This window comes from Sarcophilus harrisii, chromosome 4, assembly GCF_902635505.1.
Source record: "Sarcophilus harrisii chromosome 4, mSarHar1.11, whole genome shotgun sequence".
NCBI classification, from domain to species: Eukaryota; Metazoa; Chordata; class Mammalia; order Dasyuromorphia; family Dasyuridae; genus Sarcophilus; species Sarcophilus harrisii.
The window spans coordinates 411841904-411869451 of record NC_045429.1 but is presented as its reverse complement, the minus strand read 5'-3'; positions in this window follow the sequence as shown (position 1 = coordinate 411869451).

Here is a 27548-nt window from a genome sequence, read left to right as displayed (position 1 = left end):
TGCCTACTAGGTATTTGATTCTGGGGTGGGGGGGGGGAGGACTGACCACTGAAGGCCCCAATTCTGGGAAAATTCATGTTTAGTGTGGCTTGAGGCAATACTGATCCAAGTCACCTGTTGAAGAGAAATAGTTCAATGACGAGATACAATGTCAATGGGCAAGCCAGAAAGAGGATGCCAATGGTTTACTCTTTTTTACTGGGAGCCTGGCAAAAGTGCTTTTCTCTCTCTGCTGTGTCAATTCTTTCATGCTGCTAAGTAATGGTGTAATAGAGATGGAACAAATGAGGAAACAAACTTTTGAGCTTCAAAAAGATTGGAAGAATCACCAACCAGAGAGGTCCAGGAAGTGGGATCCACACTAGAGCTTGTTGAAAGATGTCTAGTACATTCACACATCCCTCAGGAGCAACCTACTTGACCCAGCCCAGCAAGGGAGTGATGTTAAGTGACTGTGTCTGGTAAATAAAGGAGCTACTTTGCCAATTGTCTGGCTCATATTCAGAAGAGAACTTCATGGTAAAAATGTTTTGTAGAAATCCCTTGAAGTTTGAGCTTCACTCTCCCTAAGGATTGAAGTGGTAAAGGGAAGAACATATTGCTGGTCCAGGAATGATGTATTTCTACTCTTACGATATCTTTTTAGTAAATATCTCTTGCATATTCATAATAATTAATTAACACCATACATCAAGTGGCTTTTATGATTAACATTTGGGGCAACACTGGATTGGATGCTTGAATGATTGCATTAGAAAATTATTTCTGATCCCTTAGGAATATTCCCTTGAACATTGAGGGAGGTTATGTAGCTAGTTGAGCTGTCAGGACTTGGCTGCCAGTATAAATGGGAGTTGAGGTAAGGACCCCAGAAGTTTCTATACATTCTTCAAAATCAAAAGAAAGTGTTCCTACCCTTAAAATGCTTACATCTTTCTCTGAATTTTTCTCAGTTCTCTTTATCAAATTTCTTTTCTTCCAGAACAAGAAAATTCCAAGTAAATGATCTCTAAGTTTCCTTTCAATCAACCAATCAGCAACTTCCTCCCCGCCCCCTTCACTGTTTACCACATACCAGATACTTTAACAGGATGGGGAAGGGAATGATTAGTCAATGAGCCCAGTCCTCAGGAGCATGAACATGTGTTCTGTTGATGCAATCCCTATGTGGATTTTAGAACATGGGCAGGTATTGCTTCCAGCCTTTTGACTAACTACTAAGCTAGAAGTAAAGCTTCACTGGAATGGAGACTTGAGCCAACGGCATTAGAAAGAACCCCATAAACACTCAGTGGTACTCCCTGAGCCCCTGGCATGCAGCCTTGCTCTGGGGGATTCAATTCATCATTGCAAATGGCAGTTAGGATTGGGACTCTCAGAGTCTATGGGAATACATTAAGAAAGTAGAAACACAGTTTTTATCTCAAAGATCATAAATTATAAAGGATAAAACATGCAAAAGCTGATGTAAACATATACATACATATACACATACACACATATATATGGAGAGAGAGAGAGGGGAGAGAGAGAGAGAGAGAGAGAGCAAACAAAAAGTCAGGGAGGAAATGCTAGAGAAAAGAAAAGAGACCACGAAAGTACTCTTTCCAAAAATGGTATTTGAGCAGAGTCTTGAAAGAAAATAGGAAAGCTGGAAGGAAAAGGTGAGAAGGAAAAATATTTCAATTCTGAAATTATTTGTTTTGATTCCAAATATTTTTCCTCCTGGAAAATGCAGTTTATGTGCTATTTTTTCTCTAGTATAGCAATTTTCTCAGACTTTTGCTAATTGCCTCTACCCTCAAGATATACCGTGATTTGACTTCTTCTCAACAGCTTCCTTTCTCTCATCTTCTCTGCCTAGCTGATAGCCTTGTCCTTCTAAAATAGCTTCCAGGATATTTAAGAATCCATAGCTACCCTCTTTTGGCATTCACTGGCTTGTATAAAACATCATTTTCTTTTCCTTTACATTTTGAGAGATTGTGTAGTGTTTTAGGGAAAGTGCTAGGTTTGGAGTTAGCAGGGAATGAGTTTGACAAGTATAAGCTGTATAATCATTCACAAGTCACTTTACTTCCCCATATTTAAGTTTAAGAGGAAGTATGATGCAGTGGAAAGAATGTGTGAAGCTGAAGACCTAGGTCAGTTGGAATTCTGGCTCTGATGAGACCTAGTTAGAGGCAGCTTAGATGGCAAAGTAGCAACACTGGATTTAAGAAGACCTGAATTCAAATCCAGCCTCAAATACTTACTAGCTAAATGAACCCCAATGATCTCCATATGCCTCAGATTCCTGTTCTTTAAAATTAAGATAATAATAGCATCTACCTCCCAAAATTGTTGTGAAAATAAAATGAGATAATTATTTGTAAAGTATTTTGAAAACTTTAAAGTCTATGTAAAGCTAGCTATCTATGTGCCCTAGAGTAAGTTAATAGGACAGAAATAGGACATGGTCCCATTCAAAAATAAAGGTCCTATTCAACAAAAAGTTTAAAACAGAAAAAGACCTGGAGGTCTTCTAATCTAGAGATCTCAAATAATGAGCCTCATGACACCAGCAAAATTCCAAGTGAAATCTGAACCAGATTAAATGGTAATTAGAAAATGTTTAACAAAATAAATAAAAATATTAACACAACATAAATAATGTTAATTTGTGGTTTTCTAAGTCAATATGGGATTTGCAAAGACCTGTCCTATTTTAGTTTGATACCACTGATGTAGAACACTGATCTATCTGCCTTTTACAGATAAAGAAACTAAAATCTAGAGAAGGTAAATGAATTACCTAAATTTCAGTTCAGTTCACACAGGTAAATAACAGAGTGAAGATCTGAACTCTGGTGTTCTGATGCTAAATCCAGCAGCTCCTTCTGCTTGTTATACCAAGTTAAATTCCCGGAGTCTCTATTTCCTCTCCTTCCAGTTGTGCTTCTGACTTTCTGGATCTCAATACCATATCTCATCTCTGAACCTTCCTCAATTCCTGGGGTCTTCTCACCTTGGAACATCTACCCACTGTGCCAGCCTACTTCTCTCACTGGTAAGTTCCTTCTGGGGCCTCCTTCATGGAAGGGGGGATGAATTGGTCAAGCTTCATTTCCTTTCTGGCTGGGTTTTTGACTTTCCCATTTTCCACACATGGAGGTACCTTCATCCCTTCTTTTTTCCTTATCCCTTTTATGTGTTTTCTTCCTTCATTTGAATGTAAGCTCCCTAAAGGTAGACATTACCTTTATTTTTGCTTAAATTTATGTCACTAGTACTTAGCACAGTGACTGGCACACAGTAAGCATTTATTAAATGAGTAGTACCTTGTTTTCTTCACAATATAAATCATTTTAACTGATGTCTTTGCCTCACCAAAGTGAAATAATATCCCTACAGCTTACCTCACAGTCATATCGTAAACCTTAAAGTGTTATATAAATGTTTTATTATTTTCTTCCCTTGTAAAATAAGAGGATGGAACAAGATGATATCTAATTCTCCTTCTATTTCTAGTATATTATTCCAGTACTTAGACAGACTAATTAAGATGCTATCTGATGATATTATGAAGAAAACTATTACATTTATAAATCAGATTGATGGCAGCATAATTAACATTAGTCTAATCAAATAAATATGTATATTTTGGGGAAAATATCTACAATCTATAGCAATCTAAAGGTCAAATACTGATCAAATATACATTCTAGATTGTTGCAGATGGTTTCAAATTAAATTACATTTCTCTGAAAATATCTATAGATTTTCAGGGTGTTGGAACTTCTGACAAAGGCAATCATTCAAATGGTTTGCATTTTGTTAAAAAAGGGGGAAAAGTCATATAGGTGGGGGTGTGGAGGTGGGAAAAGGATTTGGGAAACCTGATTATGAAAGATGCAGTGTCAAAAGGGAAAATTTCAGGCTATAAATTTTTAGTTTTAGTTATGTTTTTAAGACATAAAAGAGTTTCACAGGCTTTGGGAAGCATCTGTTCACTAAGATAAAAAAGGTCATATCATAAGCAAATTAGAGGAACTTGGAAGAAGCTACTTTTTACAACCATAGAGAGAGGGAGTTTTTTTTTTTTCAGTTTTTAAAAAGCTCCATTTATTCTTATGCTTTCCAACAGTTGGGTTCTCCCCCCTTCTTTTTTTAAATTAAACCTTTTAATTTTTTCTTTTTTTTTAAATTAAAGCTTTTTATTTACAAAACATAATGCATGGGTAATTTTTCAACATTGACTCTTGAAAAACTTTCTGTTCCAAATTTTTTCTTCCTTTCCCACCCCCCAGATGGCAGGCAGTCTAATACATGTTAAATATATGTTAAATCCAATATATGTACACATATTTATGCAGTTATCTTACTGCACAAGAAAAATCAGATCTAGAAAGAAAAAAACCTGAGAAGGAAAACAAAAATCAATAACAGAAAGCATGAAAATGCTATGTTATATAAACTTTTTTTATTTTCAAAACACATGCATGGATAATTCTTCAACATTAACCCTTGCAAAACCTTGTGTTCCAATTCCCCTCCTCACTTCCCCTAGATGGCGAGTAATCCAATATATATTAAACATGGTAGAAATGTATGTTAAATCCAATATATGCATACCTATTTATACAATTTTCTTGCTGCACAAGAAAAATCAAATCAAACCAGAAAAAAATGAGAAATAAAATAAAATCCAAGCAAACAACAATAACAACAACAAAGTGAAAATGCTATCTTGTGAATCATACTCAAATCCCACAGTCCTCTCTCTGGGCTTCATCACAAGATCATTGGAACTTGTCTGAATCATCTCAATCAGGTCCATCAGAATTGATCATAGTATAATCTTGTTGTTGCTGTGTATAATTATTTCCTGGTTCTGCTCATTTCACTTAACATCAGTTTATGTAACTGAAAGAAATAGTTCTTAACCAAACCAAGGACAAGGAGGATTCCAAGGAATAAAAATGGATAATTTTGATTATATAGTTTCCAATTAAATTTTGGTTTATTTTTCCATGACTCTGTAATACATGTAATGTTTATCGCATCATGATCTGAAAAGGATTCATTTAATATTTCTGCCTTTCTGCATTTGATTGTGAGATTTTTATGCCCTCAGATATGATCAATTTTTGTTTAGGTGTCAGGTACTGCTGAGAAAAAGATATATTCTTTTCTATCCCCATTCAATCTTCTCCAGAGCTCTATCATGCCTAACTTTTCTAAAATTCTATTCACTTCCTTAACTTCAATTTTGATTATATAAAATTGAAGGATTTGTACAAATAAAATCAATAGAGTATATCAAGTCTATCTTTCCTGTTACCTCATCTGATTTTGCTATTCATCATGATTGCTATTCCTGCTTTTTTCAGTCTAGCTAAAGCATACTAAATTTTGCTTCAGTCCCTTATTTAGCTCTACAGCATCTTTTAAGCTTCAGGTATGTTTCTTATAAACAAATTTTTGGATTCTGTTTGCTAATCCAGGGGCTTGCAAACTATGGCCAGCAGGCCAAATATAGCTTCCCATTTCTCTTCCAGTCCTTGTTTTCAAAGGGTCTGTGAATTAAGAAAGGTTTTTATATTTTTAGATACCATAAAACTTTATTTAAAAACATGAAAATTGTTCTTAAATTGGGAACCTAACTAAAGCAGGTGGTAGCATATATTTGGCTTTTGGGCCAGTTTGCCAACTCCAGTGCTAATTCATTTTTCTATCCTCTTCTATATTACCGGGTGAGTTCATCCCATTCCCATTCCCAGTTGTGATCATTAATTTTATATTTCCCGCTATATTATTATGTTATACCTTTCACCTCTTTTTGCTTCCTATGTCTTTTTATAGAGAAGATACTTGGGATGGTCAGAAGTATGCCCTCTGCCTGATGCCTGTGGTTTTTAAAGAGTCCAGATTCTTTCTGGGGATTTAGGAGGTCAGATTTATTTTCATAATAACACTTTGATTTCTAATATGGTAAATATCAATGGGTATAGTCAATATAAACAAAAACTCTTTGGGGTTCTCAATAATTTTTAAGGATATAAGGAGATCTTGAACCTCCAAATGTTTGATACTACTATTAGCTACAAACACATTTTGCTACCTTATCCTGATTTTTTTTTTTATCTCATTCAGACCTCAATCAAATATTCTTACTACTTTTTACTTTCCTTTTAAATCCTTTTCACAAGCCCCACTCTTTGAGTTGAGAATTTGTTTTGCTTATGAATAATCCCTCTTTAAATTTACCCTTCCTTTTTTCCCTTTTTTCACTCTTCTAGTTCTTTTATTTTTCCCTGTTGACTTGAAAGTATTTTTACATTAAATTCTCTCTCTCTCTCTCTCTCTCTCTCTCTCTCTCTCTCTCTCTCTCTCTCTCTCTCTGTATGTGTATTCTTCCTTTGTCTAATTTAGATGGAAGTAAGACTCAAGTGACGTCTTTTCTACAGATTCCTTCTAACATTTTTGTGTCATCATTTTCTCATGTATACTGATTATATAAAGTATTAAGCTTCACCCCTTTACTTTTCTTTATACTCTGGGGTATACTTCTTTTCTCCTCTCTTTCCTTTCTTCTCTTAAGATCATTAAAACATAACAAAAGCCTTCTGACTAATTTAAATCTCTCTTTTGACTCCCTGCTGACATTAAAGTCCCAAAGGGACACTTAATAGCTAATAATTATAGCTAACATTTATATAGCACTTTTTCTGTGCCAGGCATTTTGTAAATATCTTATTTAATCCTCATTACAACTCTAGGAAATAGGTACTATTATTATCCCCATTTTACAGTTGAGGAAAATAAAATAAAAAGAGTCTCATAGTTCTTAAATGTTTGAGGCTGGATTTTAGGTTAGATCTTTTTGACTCCAGAACCAGTGCTCTAACTACTGTATTACCTCTCTATCACATACATCATACTCCCACCACCATCACCATTAGAATTTAAACTCTTCATTTTTGTCACGTTCTTTCCAATTACTCACTTATATAAATTTTCTTTTTAATATTTCTCTTTACTCCTATATTTTTATATTTCAAAGTCTCTATTCAATTCTTAATCTTTTCATCGGAACTTTTTGAAATTCTCTATTAAATTTTCCCTCTGTAGGATTATAATCAATATTTCTGAGTAAATTATTCATAGTTGGAAGCCTTTATTTTTTGTCTTTTGGAATATCATATTCCATGCCTTCTATTCCTTTTTTAGTGGCAGCTGCTAAGTCTTGTGTTAATGTAGTTCCTTGGTACTTGAATTCTTTTGTTCTGGCAATTTGCAATATTTTTGCTTTGTTTTTTGGCTTGTTAGTAGTTCTGGCTTTTGTCTAGGATGTTTCTGGGAGTTCTAATTTTTGGATTCTTTCAAGAGATAATAGTGGATTCTATTTTCACTTTACCTTCTTATTCTAATATGTCTGAACAGTTTTTTTTTAATGATTTCTTGAAATATGATAACCAGGCTCTTTTTTTGGAGGAGGGGATGGTTATGGTTTTTAGTTAGTCTAGTCCAATTATTCTCACATATTCTCAAATGATCTCTTCACAAATTTAACATTTTTCTTACTTCTTTCCCTAATCTTTCAATTTTGTTTTGATGCTTCTTCTTGTCTCATGGAATCAATAACTTCTATTTGGCCATTTCTAATTTTTACAAAGTCTGTTTACTTGGGTAAAATTTTATATCTCTTTGCTAAGCTAATTCATTCTCTTTCCAGGTCTTTCTTGCATGGCTTTTATCCCTTTTCCAATTTTTTCTTCTATCACTCTCATCTCTCTTATAATGTTATTTGTAAAGATTTTGTTTATTGTAGGAATTCTCATTGATATTGTAACCAATTTGTATTTTTAGTTGACCGTTTTACTTGTGGGCATTTGGAGCTAGTCTCTTCTTAGTTTGTGGCCTACTAACTCTTTTTCTTATTATTCATTCTTCAAACAGTACTTCCCAGGTTGGGACTTTGTGTTACAATTAGTGTTTGTGTTAGATTCTATGTACTTCCGGCAGAGTTATTGTGGCTAATAATATCATTCTGACCTGTCTAATCCAGGATCCTACTACTATGTTCTTCAGGTATTGAGGATTACTTATTTTAAGAATCATAGCAATGAATCTGAGTCAAAGAACTACAGTATTTCAGCAGCCTCTATAAGCAGTGGTTCTTCAAGCATGGTCTGGAGAATCCTGGGGATCTCTGAAACCCTTTTAGAAGATCTACAAATTCAAAAATCGTTTTTATTTTCAATGTGGTAAATGTCTATAAATATAATCCAGATAAACAAAAAACGCTTTGGAGAGATCCTCAATAATTTTTAATAGGATAAAGATACTGAAAACAAAAGTTTGAGAACTACTGCTCTATAGGGTCAGACCAAGAGCACTGTTGAATTTCTGCCCTTCTAGACTTACTCTGCTATAGACCCTGATTTGTACTGAGGTAACACAGCTTCAGACTTGCCCCTGGGTGGCACTGTATAAGATCAGTCTAGTCTCATCTTATAAATATTGTTGGTCTCAGACTTTTTCTGCCAGTTGAAGGATTCAGCAGATTCAATGAGCTGGTTTTTCTTCAAAGCTTAGGGCAACTTATCCAATCTACAATGAGGATACTGCTGATCTAACCACATTCTGAGCCGGAGACTGAGTCCCTGATCTGCTCTGAGGGATGCTGGTCCAGTCCTGTGCAGAACCCTGGGGACTAAGTCCCTGATTTGGCCCTTCTAGAAGACTTCCTTGATTCTTATTAGCCTGAGGCAGGACTAAAGGAGCACTTCTTTCTGAGAGACTCATGCTAGGCAACCCTCACTGCTGATCTAATACTATTCTCTGGTTAAGTTGAGTTCCAGGTTTATTCTGGAAGACACATACTAGGTGACCCACACTCAGAGTGTATTGGAGACAGCTTTCGAGAGCCAATTGCTTTCACAATTTCAGCTCAGAAATCAGCTATAACTACAAATCAGGGCTTTTGTTAATCTAGATTTTAAAAAGTGTTAACAATGCATTAACAAAACATTGAAAGTGTCTGTGTACACTTTTTTTTTCTTCTGGTGATCCCAGCTGTTAAATATTTACTAGCTCATTCTTATATTGCTCTATAAACATGACTTGAGCTCTCTGGGAGTGCAGCAAAAATTTCAGTGAATGAAGTCATCCTCAGATTGGTGTGCTGTAAATTAACTACAACAGCAGCATCCACAGCAGCAACATCCAGAGCAACACCAGCAACAGCTGATATTTATGTAACACTTTAAGGTTTGCAATCTTATCTCATTTGAATCTCCCAACACTCTTGTCAAAGCTTTGGGTTTAGCTCAATTTTAATCTGGAAGCTAAAATTTTGATCCTTCTGGGAAACCCTGACCTACTGCCTGTTTGGAGCTCTGGGGGCTAAGTCTGGGATCCTGGCCTATACCTGCTTCATAGTTTCTGCTAAGGTATGAATTTATTGTCTTCAAAAGTGGGCCACTGTGATTTCTCTTCAGATTTCTTGATTACTATTTGGTGTGGTGGTGTTCTGAGAATTTTGTTTGTGGAGGAGAATTGGGTAATATTGCTCTTCCCTGGCCTTCTTGGCTTGTTTCTGCAGTTAGAATTAGAAGAGCAACAGTTAACTGGGAGGGAAAATCATTGCTATCATTTTCTCTGATTAAAGTTCTAATATTCAAGATATGTTTTTTTGACAAGCAAGAGCCAAGGAGGCACTAGTTGTTTGGGGATCACAGAGAAGGTGGAACCTAAACTGAGTTCTAAAGAGAACCAGAGATTCCAAGAGAAGGAAGTGAAGTAGTATTGCATTCCAGTCACAGACAACAGTCTAGGCAAGGGTCACAAATGTAAATGTAAATCTAAAAGAAAGCTAGATACAAGTCAGGTACAAGTCAAAAAGAGAAAGGGATTTTAGCTCTGTAAAAGCTGAGAACTAAAAATGCAATATATCAGGAGTAAAATTAGCCCAATCCAATCCATATCTGAAGCTTGAATGCCATGCAATGTGGTCATCTAGCATTTCTTTAAGCATTTCTAATAACAGAATTAACTATATCTGGAAACATTCTCTTTTGGACAGCTCAAATTGTCAGGAAGTTTTTCCTTATATTGAGCCAAAATCTGCCTTGCAAACAACTTCTTGTCCGTTGCTCCTACCACTGTCCTACAGAGCCAAATAAATCTAAATCTTCTTTCACATGCAATCCTTTAAATATTTGAAGACAACTATCATGTTCTACCCAAAGCTTCTCTTCTCTAGGCTAAATATCTGCAATACTTTTATGGCTCCTAATGGTGACTCACAATTATAGTTGCTCTCTTCTGGACATTTTTCAGCTTGTCATCATCCTTAAAATATCACACCCAGTACTGCACACAGTACTGCAGAGATCCCCCAAGGAAAATAGAGTCTTATTTCTGGACATTCTATGTAACTATTTAACTTTTCTTTATTACTATATAGCTTCTCTCTCTCTCTCTCTCTCTCTCTCTCTCTCTCTCTCTCTCTCTCTCTCTCTCTCTCTCTCTGTCTCACTCTGTCTCTGTTTCTCTTTATATTAAAGAAGATCAGTTCTATTACTATCTCCTTTTTACAGTTGCAGAAATTGCTCAGATATCTGAACAAGTCATTTATCATGTGATGTAGGGTTCAAACTCAAGTCTTCTGACTAAATCTATCAGAACATTATGGTTAAGTAGGAGGAGGCAAGGTGCCACAAATGAGTCTTCCAATTTTTCAAGCAGCCCATTAACTCTAGGTTTTTTGGATTCTTATAACAAGTCAGAGAAGGGTGGCTCAGTCTCTCCAGAGGAATGAAAGCTAACACTAGGAGACAAATACTTTGTATAGTTAGTTATATGAATGTGAAATCAACCCGGAACAGCATTCTGTACAAGTTGGTAAAATCCTGTAGTTCTTACTTGCTGGGAAGGTTGAAGCTGGTGGATTTCTTGAGTTAGGAGTTGTAAAGTCAGTCAGAATAGGGATGAAATCAATCAGATATTCCACTAAGTGTAGCACCAATATGATGAGTTCCTAAGAGTGGAAGGCTACCAGGATGTCTAAGGCAAACCATCCCAAGTTGGAAAGGCAGCATTTTGCACTGATCAGTATTCAGATGGAGTCTGTGACTGATCACTTTCCTTCCAATCTGGAGGAGATAGAAAGACCCAAGAAGAAAAAGATGTTGAAAGATTCAGAGAGATTAAAACTTGCTGATTGCTACAGAGCTAATTAGGGTAGCTTGGTGGTGTGGTGGGTGTGAGCATGGAAGCAGGAAGACTCAACTTTATGATTTGAAACCTGGCTTCAGGCTACTGTGTGACTCTGGGCAAATCACTTCGCCCTATTTGCCTCAGTTTCCTCAACTATAAAATGAACTAGAGAAGGATATGGCAGACCACTCCACTATATTTGCCAAGAAAACCCCGAATGGAGTCACCAAGAGTGGGACACAACTGAGGTGATTGAACAGCATAGCCAATTAGTGGCAGAGGCACAAATCTCCAAATCCAGTGCTCTTTTCATTAAAAGTGCTGACTCTCAAACCCTGAACTCAGGAATGGTCTCAACTGAGTGGTGGTGGTGATGATAATCCTTCCTTCTCAAAGAGGACCAGTGACATCAGCATGATGATGTCTTGACTTGCAGACTCATTCAGAATTTAGTGGCAAGACATAAGTAGGGACAACTGGCAATGTCCTGATTGCAGTGGGAAGTGAAAATCTCAGGTCTCAGTTTGCCTAAGGCAACACCCACACAGTGATGGAAGGCTGAGGAAAGATGATCTCTCAAATACTTAGGGTTTAGATAAAGGTACTCAGGCTAAAAGAACACTAAACTTTATGTCTCAAAGCCGTTTTTAGTGAGAGCTGCTAAACATGATTCTAGTCTGGTATTCCTTTCAATGCCCAGAGTTGACCTTTCTGCTCTCTCTCAGGGCCAAAATCAGTTGTGTGTGAGTGTGTGTGTGTGTGTGTGTGTGTGTGTGTGTGTGTGAGTGTGTATGTGTGTGTGTGTGTGTGTGTAGGGGCGGAGAGACAAAGAGAGAGGAGAAGAGAGAGAGAGAGAGAGAGACAGACAGACAGACAGACAGACACAGAGAGAGACACAGAGACAGAGACAGAGAAAGACAGAGAAACACACACACACACACACACAGAAAAAGAGAGAGATCTTCAATCTTCAATCACATCTTCAAATCACATCTACCCACATTTCCTTATGAGCTGTGTCTGCATTTAGAAAACCCATTTGGATATACATAGCTTACACACAACAGCATTTGTATAAGGATCAACCTTGTACATAATAGTTGCTTAATAAACTCTTGTTGAATTGCACATTGGCATATTTCGTTTTTTTTGAGCCTCAGAACAACTCTGTAAATTAAATAGCATATCATTCTCTTTATTTTTCAGTTGAGAAAATAAGTTGGTGAAGATTGGCCCAAATCACAGGCCAATAAATAATGAAGCAGATTTGAAGCTGGGCTGATTTCAAGTCTGGTGTTCTGGTGGAGGGGTGGGGGGTGGTACAGGGAATATAAAGGAGAAGTCCGTAGTCTAGAATAATGGGACCCAATTTAAACAGAAGCAAGGGCCACTATACATACATAAAGATCTCTACTGATTTAGTTTCAAAAGGTTTTATAGTATTTTAAAAATCAATTTTGTTAAATTATTTTAATTATATTTTAATTTGGTTGAGATGCACTTGGGAGTGATATAGGGGCTGTATGCAGAGATGAGGTGACTTCCAGCTATGGTCATAAAAATGACTCAAGATTGCTGGACATTTAGACTATGTTATACTATTTTCAGGATGTGGTTTTTTTTTTTGGGGGGGGGGGAAGCAAATTTAGCATTTCAACAGAAAAGCAGCATGATGCTTTAGAGAGTGGATTTGGAGTAAGAGAACCTGGACATTGACATCTATTTAAAAGAGTGATGGATTTGGAGACAGAGGTCCTGGATTCAAACCTTTTGCTTGCTTCCTGTGTGCAAGTCACTTAATTGTCCTGTGCCTCAGTTTCATCCTTTTTAAAATGATCTATAAAGTCCCATATCTAAATCTATAATTTTATGACTAAAATGTCCAGTCAACTTTAAACACACGCATAGAAAAAAATGAGAGAGAGTTGAAGGGGGGTAGGGAGATTACTCAGTTATCCAAGTAATCTTCCTAAAGCACAGAGTTAATCATATCACAGAAACAAAATTCTTAAAGCTATTAGCGGATAGAACAAGTATATCTATGTAAGTGTAGAATAGAAATATAGAATGAATGAAATGTAGGTAACAAGGAAGACTATTTAAATTATGTCCTGTAAAAATAACCTATTGAAACAGTGCAACCTAGAATCAATCTTCCAAAAATTATCTATACTCCAAATGATTATCATCCAAGCAGGAGTGTGTGGTAATTCTATATAACTAAACACTTACAAAATGTTTTCAAAAGAAAGGCTTTATTCAAAGTCTAACTGTCATTATCTTTGCATTAATTTCAAAGAAATACATATCATAGTGACTTCAATCATTCTCAATACAAGATCCTTATTAGGGTTCTCCTTTTGTATATTCATTGTCATTCACTTAAAGAAAAGTTTTCACCATGATCAGAAATTCTGCACATAAACATGAGTGAGAAGCATAGTAGAGATAATAAAAGAAAAGGGGGCAAGAGAGAGAATAAAAGAGAGGAAATGGGAGAGTAAGAGAGAGAGAATAAGAGAGGAGAGACAAAGAGGAGATAGAAAGAGAGAGAGAGAGAGAGAGAGAGAGAGAGAGAGAGAGAGAGAGAGAGAGAGAGAAAGAGAGAGAGAGAGAGACAGAGAGAGAGAGAGAATCCATTTATTCAAATAACCCATTAGTAACTAGCCCTTTCCGTGAAAACCAGCCAGCTGGCTTGAGTATTTAGCCCTGTCCTCAAAGAGCCTGCAAAAAACAAATAACATTTTTATAGATCTTTTATGATCTTCAAAAATAACCAAAGCTTGGCACTTATGTCCAAGATATTCTGGAGAAGTTATCTTATGTCAAATGAAGAAAGCAAATTTTGTTAGGAAGAATGTGACCTACATAGAGTAAACATAATAGACAAAGAAAGAAGGGTAGCACATAGGTACACATCTTGTATTTTGTGCCAGGCACTGTGCTCAACACTTTCCAAATATCTTTTGATCCCCACAATGATCCTGCCTTATCAATTATATGCATAAAATATGTAACAGACAATGAAGAAATAGATGAAGAAAAGAGATGACCATCCTAATATCAGTGGTATGATTCCTAGCACACAGTAGATGCTCAAAGTGTTGGTGAAATGGAATTCTGAGTAAATGTGGTATAGTGAAAAGAGAATCCACTCTGAAGTGAGAGGCTCATAGTCTTCTTCACCTCCATTTGCTTATCTATTTCTGAAATCTTTTCCAGCTCTGAGGCCATGACGTTGCACTGAGTTGATTCCACTTTTTGTATTCTTTTGTTCAGTATCATATCTTATTACAGATAGTGCTGGTGAGGAAATGAGAGCTGCAGTAATAGAGAGGAGAACCTAATTGAGATCCAAGAAGTCTTAAACGAGCCTACCAGGTGTGGCTGCCCTACTGGAAATTCAGGATCTCAAAGGCAAGCTGGGGCATTTTGCTTAAAAATGGATCATAAATTTAAGAAAAGCCTGGGAAGACTTATATGAACTGATGCTAAGCAAATTGAGTAGAACCAAAAGAACATTGTACACAGCAACAACAACATTATATGATGATCCACTATGATGGACTTGGCTTTTTTCAACAATGAGATGATTGAAGACAATTCCAATAGACTTGTGATGAAAAGAGCCATCCACATCCAGAGAGAGAACTATGGAGACTGAATGTGGACCAAAGCATAGTAGATTCATCTTTTCTTGATAGTGGTGGTAATGTTTGTTTGCTAGGTTTTTTTTTCCTTTCTCATGTTTTTTCTTCCTTTTGATCTGATTTTTTAATGTGCATCATGACAAATATAGAAATTTGTTTAGAAGAATTGCACATGTTAAACCTATAATGGATTATTTGTTGTCTAAGGGAGAGAGGAAGGTGGAAGGAAGAAGAATTTGTAATACAAGGTTTCGCAAAGGTGAATGTTGAAAACTACCTTTGCATGTATTTGGAAAAAAAAAACTATTATTTTTAAAATGAATCATAAAGAAGATGTCCCCTTCTTTCCCCAAGGAAATTAATTTCTGATTCCATCTGCCCTGGGGCTGAGCCACCCTGCCTAGTGGATGAGCTAGTGAAAACTTACTTCAATCCTCTTTATCAGGAATTCTTAACTTTTTTTGTGTCATGGATCCCTTTGAAAGCCTTCCCAGAGTATGTCTAAACATTTAAAATAGAATACATATTGATATTGAATCTAAAACCACCACAAGTTTATAGATACCAAATTAAGAATACCTGATCTGTAACTAGGCCAGCACGAACCCTCCCTCCCATCCTGTCTTCCTCTCTCTCCCTCCCTTCCTTCTCTCCCCACCGCTTTCCTTTTTCCCTCCCTCCCTCTCTTCCTTCCTCCCCTCTTCTCCCCTTCCTTCCTTTCCTTTCCTTCCTTCCTTTTCCTTCTTCCCCTTTCCTTCTTCCCTCCCTTCCTCCTTACTTCCTCCCTCCCTCCCTCCTGCCCCTTTGGTACTGAGAAAGTGTTATAAAGTCTATGACTCTGTTGTCCTTTGTCTTTATTTCTAGAAGAGGACCACAAATATCAAGGGTGTGATATCTTCACTTGAAGGTAAATTGGATTTAAATGAGGCAGAGCTAGCAAAGTCATCAGCCTCACTCTCTCACTGGAGTCCAGTGACAAGACAAAACTCAAGACAAAAAGTCAGTCACCCAAAATGCAGTGGGAGACCTCAGCCTCTGTGAATAAATCAAAGTCTTTCCCTGGTCTGTTTGTCTCTACTTCCAATCTCTCTGGTTCCTTAGACTAAACTCTCTTCTCTGCTTGCTTCTTTTCCAATGTGGCATATCCCCTCATTAGAATGCAAGCTCCTTGAAGATAAGGGATGTTTTTCTTTTATATTTATATTTTCAGTGGGCAGTTAGGTGGCACAGTACACAGAGTGCTGGGCCTGGAGCCAGGAAGAGCTGAGTTCAAATTTGGCTCCAAGCGCTAGATGCACAACCTTGGGCAAGTGGCTTCACTTCTGTCTCAGTTTTCTCTACTGAAAAATAGAAATCTTAATAGCACCAACCTCATGGGGTCATTGTGAGGATCAAGAGGTGATATTTGTAACATAGTGCTTGGTACAGAGTAGGTACTTAATAAATGTTTATTCCTTTCTCCATGCCATAAGTACTTAATAAATGCTTGTTGATTGATTGCCCCCAGAAAGTCACACAGAATGGAGAATAACTCAGAAAAGAAAAAACACCAGTGTTGTAGAGAAAATGCTATAATGGAAATATATAGTCTTTTCTCACTTTCAGCTCAGCAAGCTTACTTACTCTTGGTCAGGACCATATAAACACACTGAAATTTTGTGGGCTGTGGGATTACCACACCTTTGCCCTCCTTCAGTCTCAAGCTGTCAGATTTTGTAGAGAAGCAGGTTCAGGAGAGGTCTCTATTTCCCTTGTGGTATGACCCTTAGAAGCCCAGGAACATTTGGGACCCAAGGCTTATGACAATATTTACTGAGGTTGTAAGACCCTCCTAACTATAATTCAGGTCCATAATTATTTTCCAATTTTCTAGCAGAACAAGGCTTAGAAGTTTCAAAGAGTTTCATAATCCTCACCTTCATGGAGAATCAAGTTAAGAGGCAGCAAAGTGGCCCAGTGGGTAGAGTCTGGACCTGTAACCAGGAAGATATGAGTTCAGATTCTGCCTCAAACTGTTATTAGCTGTATAGACCTTGGTGAATTATTTAGCATTTCTCAGCTCAGTTTCTTCAATTGTAAAATGGGGATAATAGTAGCACCTACCTCATAGGATTGTTATGAGGATCAAATTTTATATATATGTATATGTATGTGTATGTATGGCTATAAAGATATAAGGTATATTTTAATATACATTAAATATTATATATAAGGTATATTATAATACATATAAATGGCTTTCTAAAATTTGAAATGCTATGTTAATATTAGCTGTAATTTTTATCAATTGTGTTATTCAGATCAGTTGTGATCTGTCCTTTGCATATGGATGCAAATGAAATCATAGAGGCTGTCATCAGGAGAAATAAATGCCTAGTCAGGCTGTTGACAGCTGAGGATCTTTGCCTTCCCAGAAACAAACTTCTGAAAGACAAATGAGCAGATTAGAGAGTTCTCTGTTATACTGTCTTTCAGATGCCTGCAATAAGAAAAAGGCATGGGGGTAGGGGTGGGAGTGATGAGACTTCTCCCGCAAATAAACCCACTAAAGATTCCCCTGTTAGACTTAGAACTCAACTACCTTCTCTGAGAAATGAAAATATTAAATCTGGATGCTCCATTTAAGAAGAGCATTGATAGGCCCTTCCAAGATCAGGAGTCCCCCACACCTACATCAAAATCATTCAAGATTACTTTCAAGATACAACAGAAGTAACCCTTGTAATGGACATTGTTGACTGAAGCCTATGCCCTGGTTAATTTAGGTTTGATGTATTTGTAAGTCATCCAGCAGTTAACAGAAGTAGATTTACTTGGTCATAGAACATAGAAAGGATATCCAACAAATATATTTTAGCACTTAGCTCGAGTAGACACAGTTTGCCTCACCTCCATATGGAAACACATCTGTTCAAACTGGGGAAGAATGTGATAATTTCCAAGGTCTGGAAACATCTTTGGAGCCTGAAGAGTCCCAGCTCCCTGTGGGTGGGCCTTTTTATGTGCTTATGTGATCTGAAAGCCACGTCAACATACCCTCTAGAAATCTGCATCAAGGAAAACATAGCCTAAGCCTTAGTTCCTGAAGCCAAATCTCTGGGACAGCTTTATTACTTTCCAAGGAAAAACTAGCTCTGTGTATATGTGTGTGTGAGAAACAGACAGAGATAGACGACAGGGAAAGAGAGAGACATAGACATAGAGAGACAGAAACAGAGACAAAGACAGAGAGACACAGAGAGGCAGAGACAGACAGAGACAAGGAGACAAAGACAAAGACAGAGAGACAGACAGAGACAGAGACAAAGAGACAGAGACAGATGGGAGGGAAAGACAGACAGACACACACACACACAGAGAGATAGAGACAGAGAGACAAACAGAGAGATACAGAGACAGAGACAGAGAAACAAAGACAGAGAGAGAGAGAGAGAAACAAAGAGAGACACAGAGGCAGAGAGACACAGGCAGAGAGAGACTAGTAAATAGTAACCTTTTCAACTTTATCAACATCAGATGAGATATAAAACAGGGAGAAGTATGATCCATACAGGTGTTAATCACCAAGATGGAGGACTTCCAGCATAGAAACCATGTTGAAGAGGAATTTCCTGTGAATGGTGAGGTTTTCATTATGTTCTGGTTTACACACAAAATTATGCCAATTGCATCAAGCCCTAGAACATTTCAGAGCCTCTTGGAAGAGAATAACAATCCCCTAAAAAGCATTGGATCTGACTGACTATGTATACAGGAAAGATCAAGTGGATAAAGAATGTCTACTAAGATTATGACATGCAGCAGAACAATCTATAAAGTTTGTCCATAAGTATACAAGCAAACACACATATATCTGAAATAGACAGTACAAATGAGCAAATTTGGCTTATAATTAAACAGGAACAAAGAGGATATAGTTGTATCACCTCCAAGAAATTCCAATGCTTCTTTAAATGATCCTAAATTTTTCCCAGAAATAAAAGCCTATCTTTTTTGAAAATTTATTTATTAGCTTTTGACATTTGTTTTTATAAGATCTTGATTTCCGTTTTTCTCCTTTCCTCTCTCCCCTTACCCTTCCCCAAGACAGCAATTAATATGATATAGGTTAAACATATATAACCATATTAGACATATTTTCACATTAACAATGTAGTGAAAAAAGAATCAGAACAAAAGAGAAAAACCACAAGAAAGAAAAAAACAAGAAAAAAATGAAAATAGTATGTTTCAATATGCATTCAGACTCCATAGATTTTCTCTGGATGTGGATAGCATTTTCGAAACATCATGAGTCTCTTGGAATTATCTTGGATCATTGCATTGTTGAGAAGAGATAAGTTTACATTGACCAGTGCACAATGTTGCACAATGTTGCACAATGTTGCTCAATGTTGTACAATGTTGTACAATGTTGCTGTTATTTTATACAACATTCTCTTGGTTCTGCTCACTTCACTCAGCATCAGTTCATTTAAGTCTTTCTGGGATTTTCTGAAATCTGTCTGTTCATCTTTCTTATATAACAATAGTATTTCATTACATTCATATACCACAATTCGTTCAACCATTCCTCAATTGATGGACATTCCCTTGTTTTCCAAATCTTTGCTATCACAAGAAGAACTGCTATAAACATTTTTGTACACATGGGTCTTTTACCATCTTTTAATGATCTCTTTGGGATATTAACCTAGTAGAGGTATTGAAAAACTCATCTTTTCATTGTTACATGGATATAAGTTATGGAGCATAACAAGCTCTAAAGAATTGAATGCACACAAATATATACACATATTATATATATATGGGAATTGAATCTATTATATGTTAAATATACATGCATATTTTCTATATGCAAATATTAAATTGAATATGCAGTACATTATATATGCATTTGTTCCTTATATGTGCACAATACATACACATATAAAACAGGAAAATGGAAAGACAAGTAGTGTTTTGTTTTGTTTTGTTTTGTTTTTGTTATTGTGGATATTGATTAAAAGGTTCTTCAATATTCCAGGGCTTGACAGGGTTAGCATAATCTCATCTATAAACAGTAGATGAGTAATTAACATAATTAATTAATAAATATATAATTAATGATGAATGGCAAAGAGCAAGAATCCAAGAAATGTATGATGCAAAGAAAAATGAATTGGACAAATGACAAAAGTTAGGGATGGCAGATGGACATTCAGAGTTGTCCACTGGTATGCTTATGATATCAAGAGAAAGTATGGAAGCTCTCCAGCATGTTTGGTGGGTCCTTTATACTGAACTCCTGGTGGGAGGGGAGAGGGGGGCAAGGCATGGAAGAATTGTAATCTAGGAAGATAGGCAATATGGATACCAAGTCATCTGAAGATAAGTCAAAGGAATCAGAAATGTTTAGCCCAAATAAGAAAAGGTTGATGAGAAATTTAATAGATGTTTTCAAGCATTTGAAGGTCTATCATATGGATGAGGGATTGCACTTGTTCTTAGTCTGAGGGCAAAATTCAGAGTGATAGGTTAGTCCCTAAAAAGATATAGACTTTGGCTTCATATAACTCTATCAGTTAGATGAATTCAAAAGCAAGGAAGAATGGGCTTCACTGAAAAGTAGTAGGTTTCCCTCTACTAAAGGTAATTAATTAGAAGCTAGATGACCATTTTGGGAGATAGAATATTGAAATTTTATGTCCAGTTAGGATCTGGCTAAGAATGGCTTCTGAGGTCGCTTCAACAATTTATATCTATCATGCTTTGATTCATGAAGTAAAGAAATGGACTGAATGTTAAGGCTATTAGGTTTATTTCTACCCTTTGAACTTACATGTTGTCCTAGCAACATGGTGGCAACATGAATGTGAAAAAAAGGAAAATTTACCTTATAAAATATCTCTTGTATCCAGCTTCATCTTCATACATTCCAAACATTGTCTAGGCTGTTCTGGAAATGAAAACTAAGGTAGAGAAGAGACATAATTTGGTTATATTACATCTAGGAAAGCATAAGAGTCACCAAATCTTTGTCCAAACTTGATCTTTTCATACTCTAACCTAAGACAACATTAAGATCTAGGGAAAGGGATATAAAGATTACTATCTAGATTACCTAAGATGGTTACCAATGATCAAATAACAGGAAACTTCAACAAGAGACACTTTTAATATGACTTTTTATAATAATAAAAATGCTTTTAGTGCTAGAAAATCTCTTTCCCATGGAATGTATGTTACTACATGTCAAGTGATTTGATTCTCAAGATATCTGAAAGAAGGGAAGATATGGAATATTTGAGGAAAACCATAGCAATCATTAACACAGGGATGGGGGGTGCAATCTAGAGGAAAAAAATCATTATCAACCTTTATTCCTATATTTTCTTATCTCTTCAAAAACTTTATGAGAATAATATACAAACATATAGAGGATATCCTAGAGATGTTTTGAGATGGGAATAGGAAGGCTTTCTTAATAAAACATATTCTACAATATACTACATCTTTATTATTATACAATTGTCTAAACAAGGTCTAGAGAATACAAGGTCTCACAATGCTTAATATTTGTTAATAACCCAAACCAAAAAATTGTAATTGAATAGAGCAAAATTTATGCAATATCCAACAAGATGACTCCTTTACAGGTTAAAGACCATGTATGTTATCTTGAAAGACGCAAAAACAGAAATAACTTTTTTGAGTGATCCTGTGATTATTAACATCAAAATTAGCATAAAACAACACATATTGACCAGAAGTATTTGGCACCATGATGGGGATGATGAGCAGAGAGTACAATTGGAATAGAGATTTCCCGTAGACAATAAGATGTTTCATATACTGTTTGTAGATGAGATTGTGCTAATTCCAACAAGCCCTAAATATTAATATTTTAATTAAGCTTTTAATCAAGATCCTCAATCACACACACAAAAATGTCTTCAGTAGAAAAAATCAAGTGGGTGAAGAATACCTATTGTCTTGCAATGCTGGTACTTTCCTTGTGTAATTATTTATATTTAATCTCATTATATATTTTATTTGTACATAATTGTCTGCATGTTTCCTCCTCTGTTAGACTATGAGTTCTCTGAGAGTAGGAGAAGTTTTAATTTGTTTTTGCCTTTCTTTGAGTTTCCAGTGCTGAGCATAATACTTGGCAAATAACAGTTGCTTAAGAAATACTTATTAACTTGACTTGTCCAAGCTATGACACATATGTTGGAAGGACAGTTTATTGAGCTGATCTGTCACTGCATAAATCATGATTAAGGATAGATAATAGGCTGGTTTTAGAACTGAATAGGAAGTTGAGTTCAGATTGGATTGTCTTTTAGAATTAAAGAATTCAATGAAGGGCCTCTGAAGAAATCATTACAAATTAATTGGAACCCTGAAGTAACCTCAAGCTTCTGAATGAAACAAAAGCCCATATTTTTAAAAATTGTATTTTAAATTTATATTTTGTTTTGATGTGGCCAACAAAAAAAAAAGGCAAGGACAACATCATCATTTCAGACAATGCAGTGGTAAAACTGATATGACTAAAAAAGATGAAAAGAAGAACCACATTATGCTTAATGGCACTATAGACAATGAATAAATATAATACTTAACATATATATATATATATATATATATATATATATATCAAATGACATAGAATTTAAATATTTATAGAAAATTAAACCGAATTGTAGGTATAGTAAAACTATGATAGTGGGAAAAATCTAAAAAAGATAAATAAGAAAAAATTTAAGGACCTGAATAGAATTTTAGAAAAGTTTGCTATGCTATATCTTTGATAACTATTGAATGGGAACAGAAATGAGTATACATATTTCTAAGCAGTACTAGCATTCTTACAAAATTATCCATGTATTGTGTTTGGATGTTAAAAACCTCACAAACAAATGTAGAAAAAGCAGCAATATTAAGCATATTTTTTGCCAATCTCAGCACAGTAAAATGCAACTCAATAAAAAGCCTTTGAAGAAAGGATTACAAATTGAAAACTAAATAATTTAGTCTAAAAAAATTGGTAGTTAAAATATAGAAATAATAGAACATATCATCAAAGAAAACAAAAGAAATGAGACAACATATCAAATTTTTTGAGGTGTATTTAAAGCTGTCCTTAGGAGGAAAGGTATTTATCCAAGTACTTTCATCAGTAAAAGAGAGAAATAGCAGGATGATGAATTAGACACAAAACTTAAAAAAATTTAGAAAAACAACAAATCAGAAATTCCAAACTAAATGCCAAATTTGAAATCCTGAAAATGAAGATATTAATAAGGTAAGGGGAAGGGAAAAAATTCATTGAGCTCATAAATAACTTGAGGAATTTTTTAAATTATTATTTATTTAACAGGAAAAAACAAGTTTAAGTCAAAGAAATTCAGTATTGTGTGCAATTCTTTTTTCTGTTCTACTTTGTAAATGTAAATACTTTGATGTTTAGAATAAAATTTTTTTAACAATATGAAAGAACAAAAAAGTAGTTTAACAAAACCATCTAAAACAACAACTGTGTCTGACACTTCATCTAATATCCCACATGTCTGGTCCCTCTGCTAAAAAGAGCAAGGTAGAAAGTATATTTTATTAACTCTCCTCTGGGGCCAAATTTGTTTTCATGCAAAATGTGGTGTTAGATCTTTGTTTTTTTTTTTGTTTTTTTTTCCTCCTTAAATTGTTGTAGTTAGTATGTAAATTATTTTTCTGTTTCTTGGATTTATTCTAAATTAATTCATATTAAATCTTTATGTTGATGGTTCATATGGTGCGATAATATTCCATTACATTCATGTACCACAGTTTATTTAACTATTCTACAATCAATGGAAAGTCCATCTTTTAAACTTCATCATTCTGGGGATAACATATCAAGGAAGCTTGGAATATCCTAGTCTCCAAAAAATTAAAGCTTAAGGTCACCCAGAGGACAATTGAGAGATCCATGGTAGGCATAAGAAGTCAATAGAGTATGAGTGATGATGATTTGTGTGCTGGAAATATCATAAAAAGAGTCATCAAAGTGGTGCTGCAAAGGTTTGCAAAGTTGATTTGTCTGTGTAGATTATATCCAGAAATGAGCTAGTAAATAATTTAACAACAGACATCAGGCTGTGGAAAACACACACACACACACACACACACACACACACACACACACTCACGTCCAATATACTTTTAAGTTTAATTTGCATTGCTAACATCTCCATAATTGTCTTAAGTCTAGGCAGTTAACAAAACAATAAATCAAGCTCTGATTTCTAGTTTTTGCTGATTTCTGAGATTTGTGCTTAAAGTTATTTTAACAATTGGATCTTGAGAGCTACTAAAAGTAACTCCATCCAACATGCACTATCTATCAATTAAAACAGATAGAATTTTAAAATATTTATTTATTAGTCATTTTAAAATAATTTATTAATCATTAAAAATACAATAATAAACCTATTGCATGATAGCATAAATGACATCTTTTGGGGGAAATAACTACATTTTCCAAAAAGAAAATTGAAATGGAAATTCTAATAAATTTTTTGCAGCTCTCTTGAATGTCTATATATAGAAGATTTTCATATCTGTTTCTGCATTCAATCTATCCTGCTATATTTTTTGGTTGAAATGTAAAGAAATTTTGGCCTCATAGAGATAAGTAGTTGAAAGAGGAAGTAGTTTTTTAATAGGTGAGTAAAACATAGTATCACTATAAGAATCCTTTTGACCTTGAAGATCTTTTGAAAAGATTTCAAAAATCAGATTTTTCCACTGGGGCTCTCTCGGACCATCATTTGACTAGAGGAAGACTTCTTGAAAGGTAGATCCTTTGTCAGGATTTACAGCATGTGAACAGGATGAGAAAGCACAGAGGTCTTGTGATCTGCCCCTTAATTGAAATCACAGATCCATTCAAGTTTTGAAGCTGTAGCATGTATTATAGTGGAGACTCAGACCTCTGATAGACTAACAAGACAAAGGGGAGACATTTTTAAATGCAGTTATAATACTGGAAGGGGTTCCTTATAGGTCATCTCCCCCAACTTTCCCATTTTATAGGTAGACTGAGAAAGGTTAGGGAATTGGTCCAAGCTCACACTAGTAATGAGTAGTAGAAGCAGTATTTGAACGAGGTCCTCTGATTTCAAATCCACGTGCTTTTCCTGCTCTACTATGTTGGGTCTGTGCTGTCCTGATTAGGGAGTCAGTTAGCTGAAATGCACATCAACATTTATAACCTTCTTTACAATCTAAAAAACACTTGATTTAAATGAACAATTGATGGAATGAAAAGTATTTAATATGTCTTAGCCTTATATCTAGCTAGCCCCACGTTCCAGACCATGTTTTCCATTCCATCCTACCATCCAGCCATCTCCCTGTCATCCCCTTTGCTGTCCCATATCCATCACTGCCAAACCACTGACTTTTTTCTATGACTTCTGGGATCAATAAACAAATCAAGTATGGAAAAGGCTTGTCAATAGACTCACCAACTCTTCTCACTCCCTAAAACATCCTTCCCAGGCCAGGCATATTGTACATGCCTTTTTCCCCAACTACAAGTTAAAATTCTTAAGGATAAGTAATGTCTTGTTTTTGTAGTTGTAATCCTAATATTTAGCACAGCACATGGCTTATGATACTCAATAATATCCTCTCCTTTCCTCTCCTTCCTCTTCTTCCTTCCTTCCTTCCTCTTCTTCCTTCCTTCCTTCCTTCCTTCCTTCCTTCCTTCCTTCCTTCCTTCCTTCCTTCCTTTCTTCCTTCTTTCCTTCCTTCCTTCCTTCCTTCTTTCCTTCCTTCCTCTTTTCTTCCATTATCGCTTTCTTATAATGCAGCATTCCCATTTGACTTGCTCAGGCTTGATACTCCTCCTCTTATGTATTAAAGTCTACTTCCCAGAGTTCTCATGCTCTCAAGCTCCTTGACCTCCTTCCTCAGAGTTACTGATATATTCTCCTGAGTCTGTTAATTTCTCATGGCCTACACTTAGCTAGGTGCTTTTCCTGTTCTTTTGAGCCTAAGTAGACTCCACTGGAACTCAGATTAGTTGCATGGGAAACATTCCCAATGGTTTCATCCAAGAAGCCAGGAAAAAGTCATCCAAGGTCAGGTAAAGTAAGGATGATGACAAAAAACCTTGCCAGCTTTGAGACACATGGGAGTAGAATTTTTACCCAGGCCAATACTCCGTGGATAAATGGGAGGAGTAGTGGGCTGCTAGAGCCTATTATACAGAAAAAATGAAAACAAAACAAACACACAAGAGACCACTTTAGATCTAACAATAAATAGGAAGAATGGTGAGGAACCAAAAGGAGACCAAAAAAATAGAAAAACAAAACTTCCAGAAAAGAAATTTCTATCCTTGATCAGAAACTGGAGCTGCCTTTTTTACATTCTCCATTGGCTGCATATCCTGAGATGTTTCTTTCTTATTTCCTGCTGAATTTAATATTGGTAACATGGAACGAGCAAACAGGAACCTGGCCCAGGAGAGCAAGGGTCAGCCTTTCCACTTAGCACACAGAGTTTTTCTGCTCTAGGACACCAGACCTCTAAGATGTATTCTTCCTTTGAGAGTTCTCCAATGAGATGGAGTCACATAATTCATAATGAATGAACTTTATTCAATTACCTACTAGGTCCAGAGCATTTTACTAGGTGCTGAAAGAGGTACAACAGAATACAGCCTATAACAGGCTCTATGCTTTGGAATGTTCTGATAATGCTTTTTGCATGAGATGAACCTTGAACTGGACCTTGAGGGACATGTTGGATCCAAATAAGTGAAAGAAAACTTAAACCAAAGATCAGACTGTATCCCAGTCCAGTTAGATCTAAGTTGTACTTTGGGTAGAGCACTGGGTCTGGAGCTAGAAGACAGGAGTTCAAATCCACTCTCAGACACTAAGCTGTGTGATCATGGGCAAGTCATTTAACCTCTATCTGCCTCCATTTTTCTCAACTATAAAATGCAGATGATATAGCATTTACTTCACAAAGACTTGGGTTTTTGGTTTTGATTTTTTTTGCAAGGCAATTGGGGTAAAGTGACTTTCCTAGGGTCACACAGTAAGAGTTAAGTGTCTGAGCTGCCCTCTTCACAAAGATTTTTGTGAGGATCAAATGAGATAATATTGACACAATGCTTGGCAGATAGTAAACACTTATCAAATGTTCTTCCTTTCTTCCTCCCGTCCTTCCTTCCTCCCTCCCTTTTTCCTTCCCTCCTTCTGTCCCTCCTTTCTTTCCTTCTTCCTTCTCTCTTTTTGTCCTTCCTTCCCTTCTGTACCCTTTCTTCCCTCTCCCTCTCAGGCTCCAGCAGTTTTTTGTTACTATCATTGTTCTCGATAATGTAAATAAAGGAATCTGTATGATATTGTAGAAAGTAAGTTGGATGAGCAATCAGAGGACCTGTATTCTTGATCTAGTCACTAACTAGCCTTGTGACCTTGGACAAGTCACTTTACTTTAGTGACTCTTATTGCCTTTATAAAATGCATAAAATGAGGGGATTGAACTAGAATGATTTCATGATCTTTAAGGTTCCTGGGAGTTCTGATTCTAATTTTTTTTTAAACACAGAACACATTACTATAATAATACTAAACTTGAAATCACAGAACTAAGCTTGAATCCTGGTCTTGTCAAAACCTGTGGGACTTTGGACATATCATAGAACCT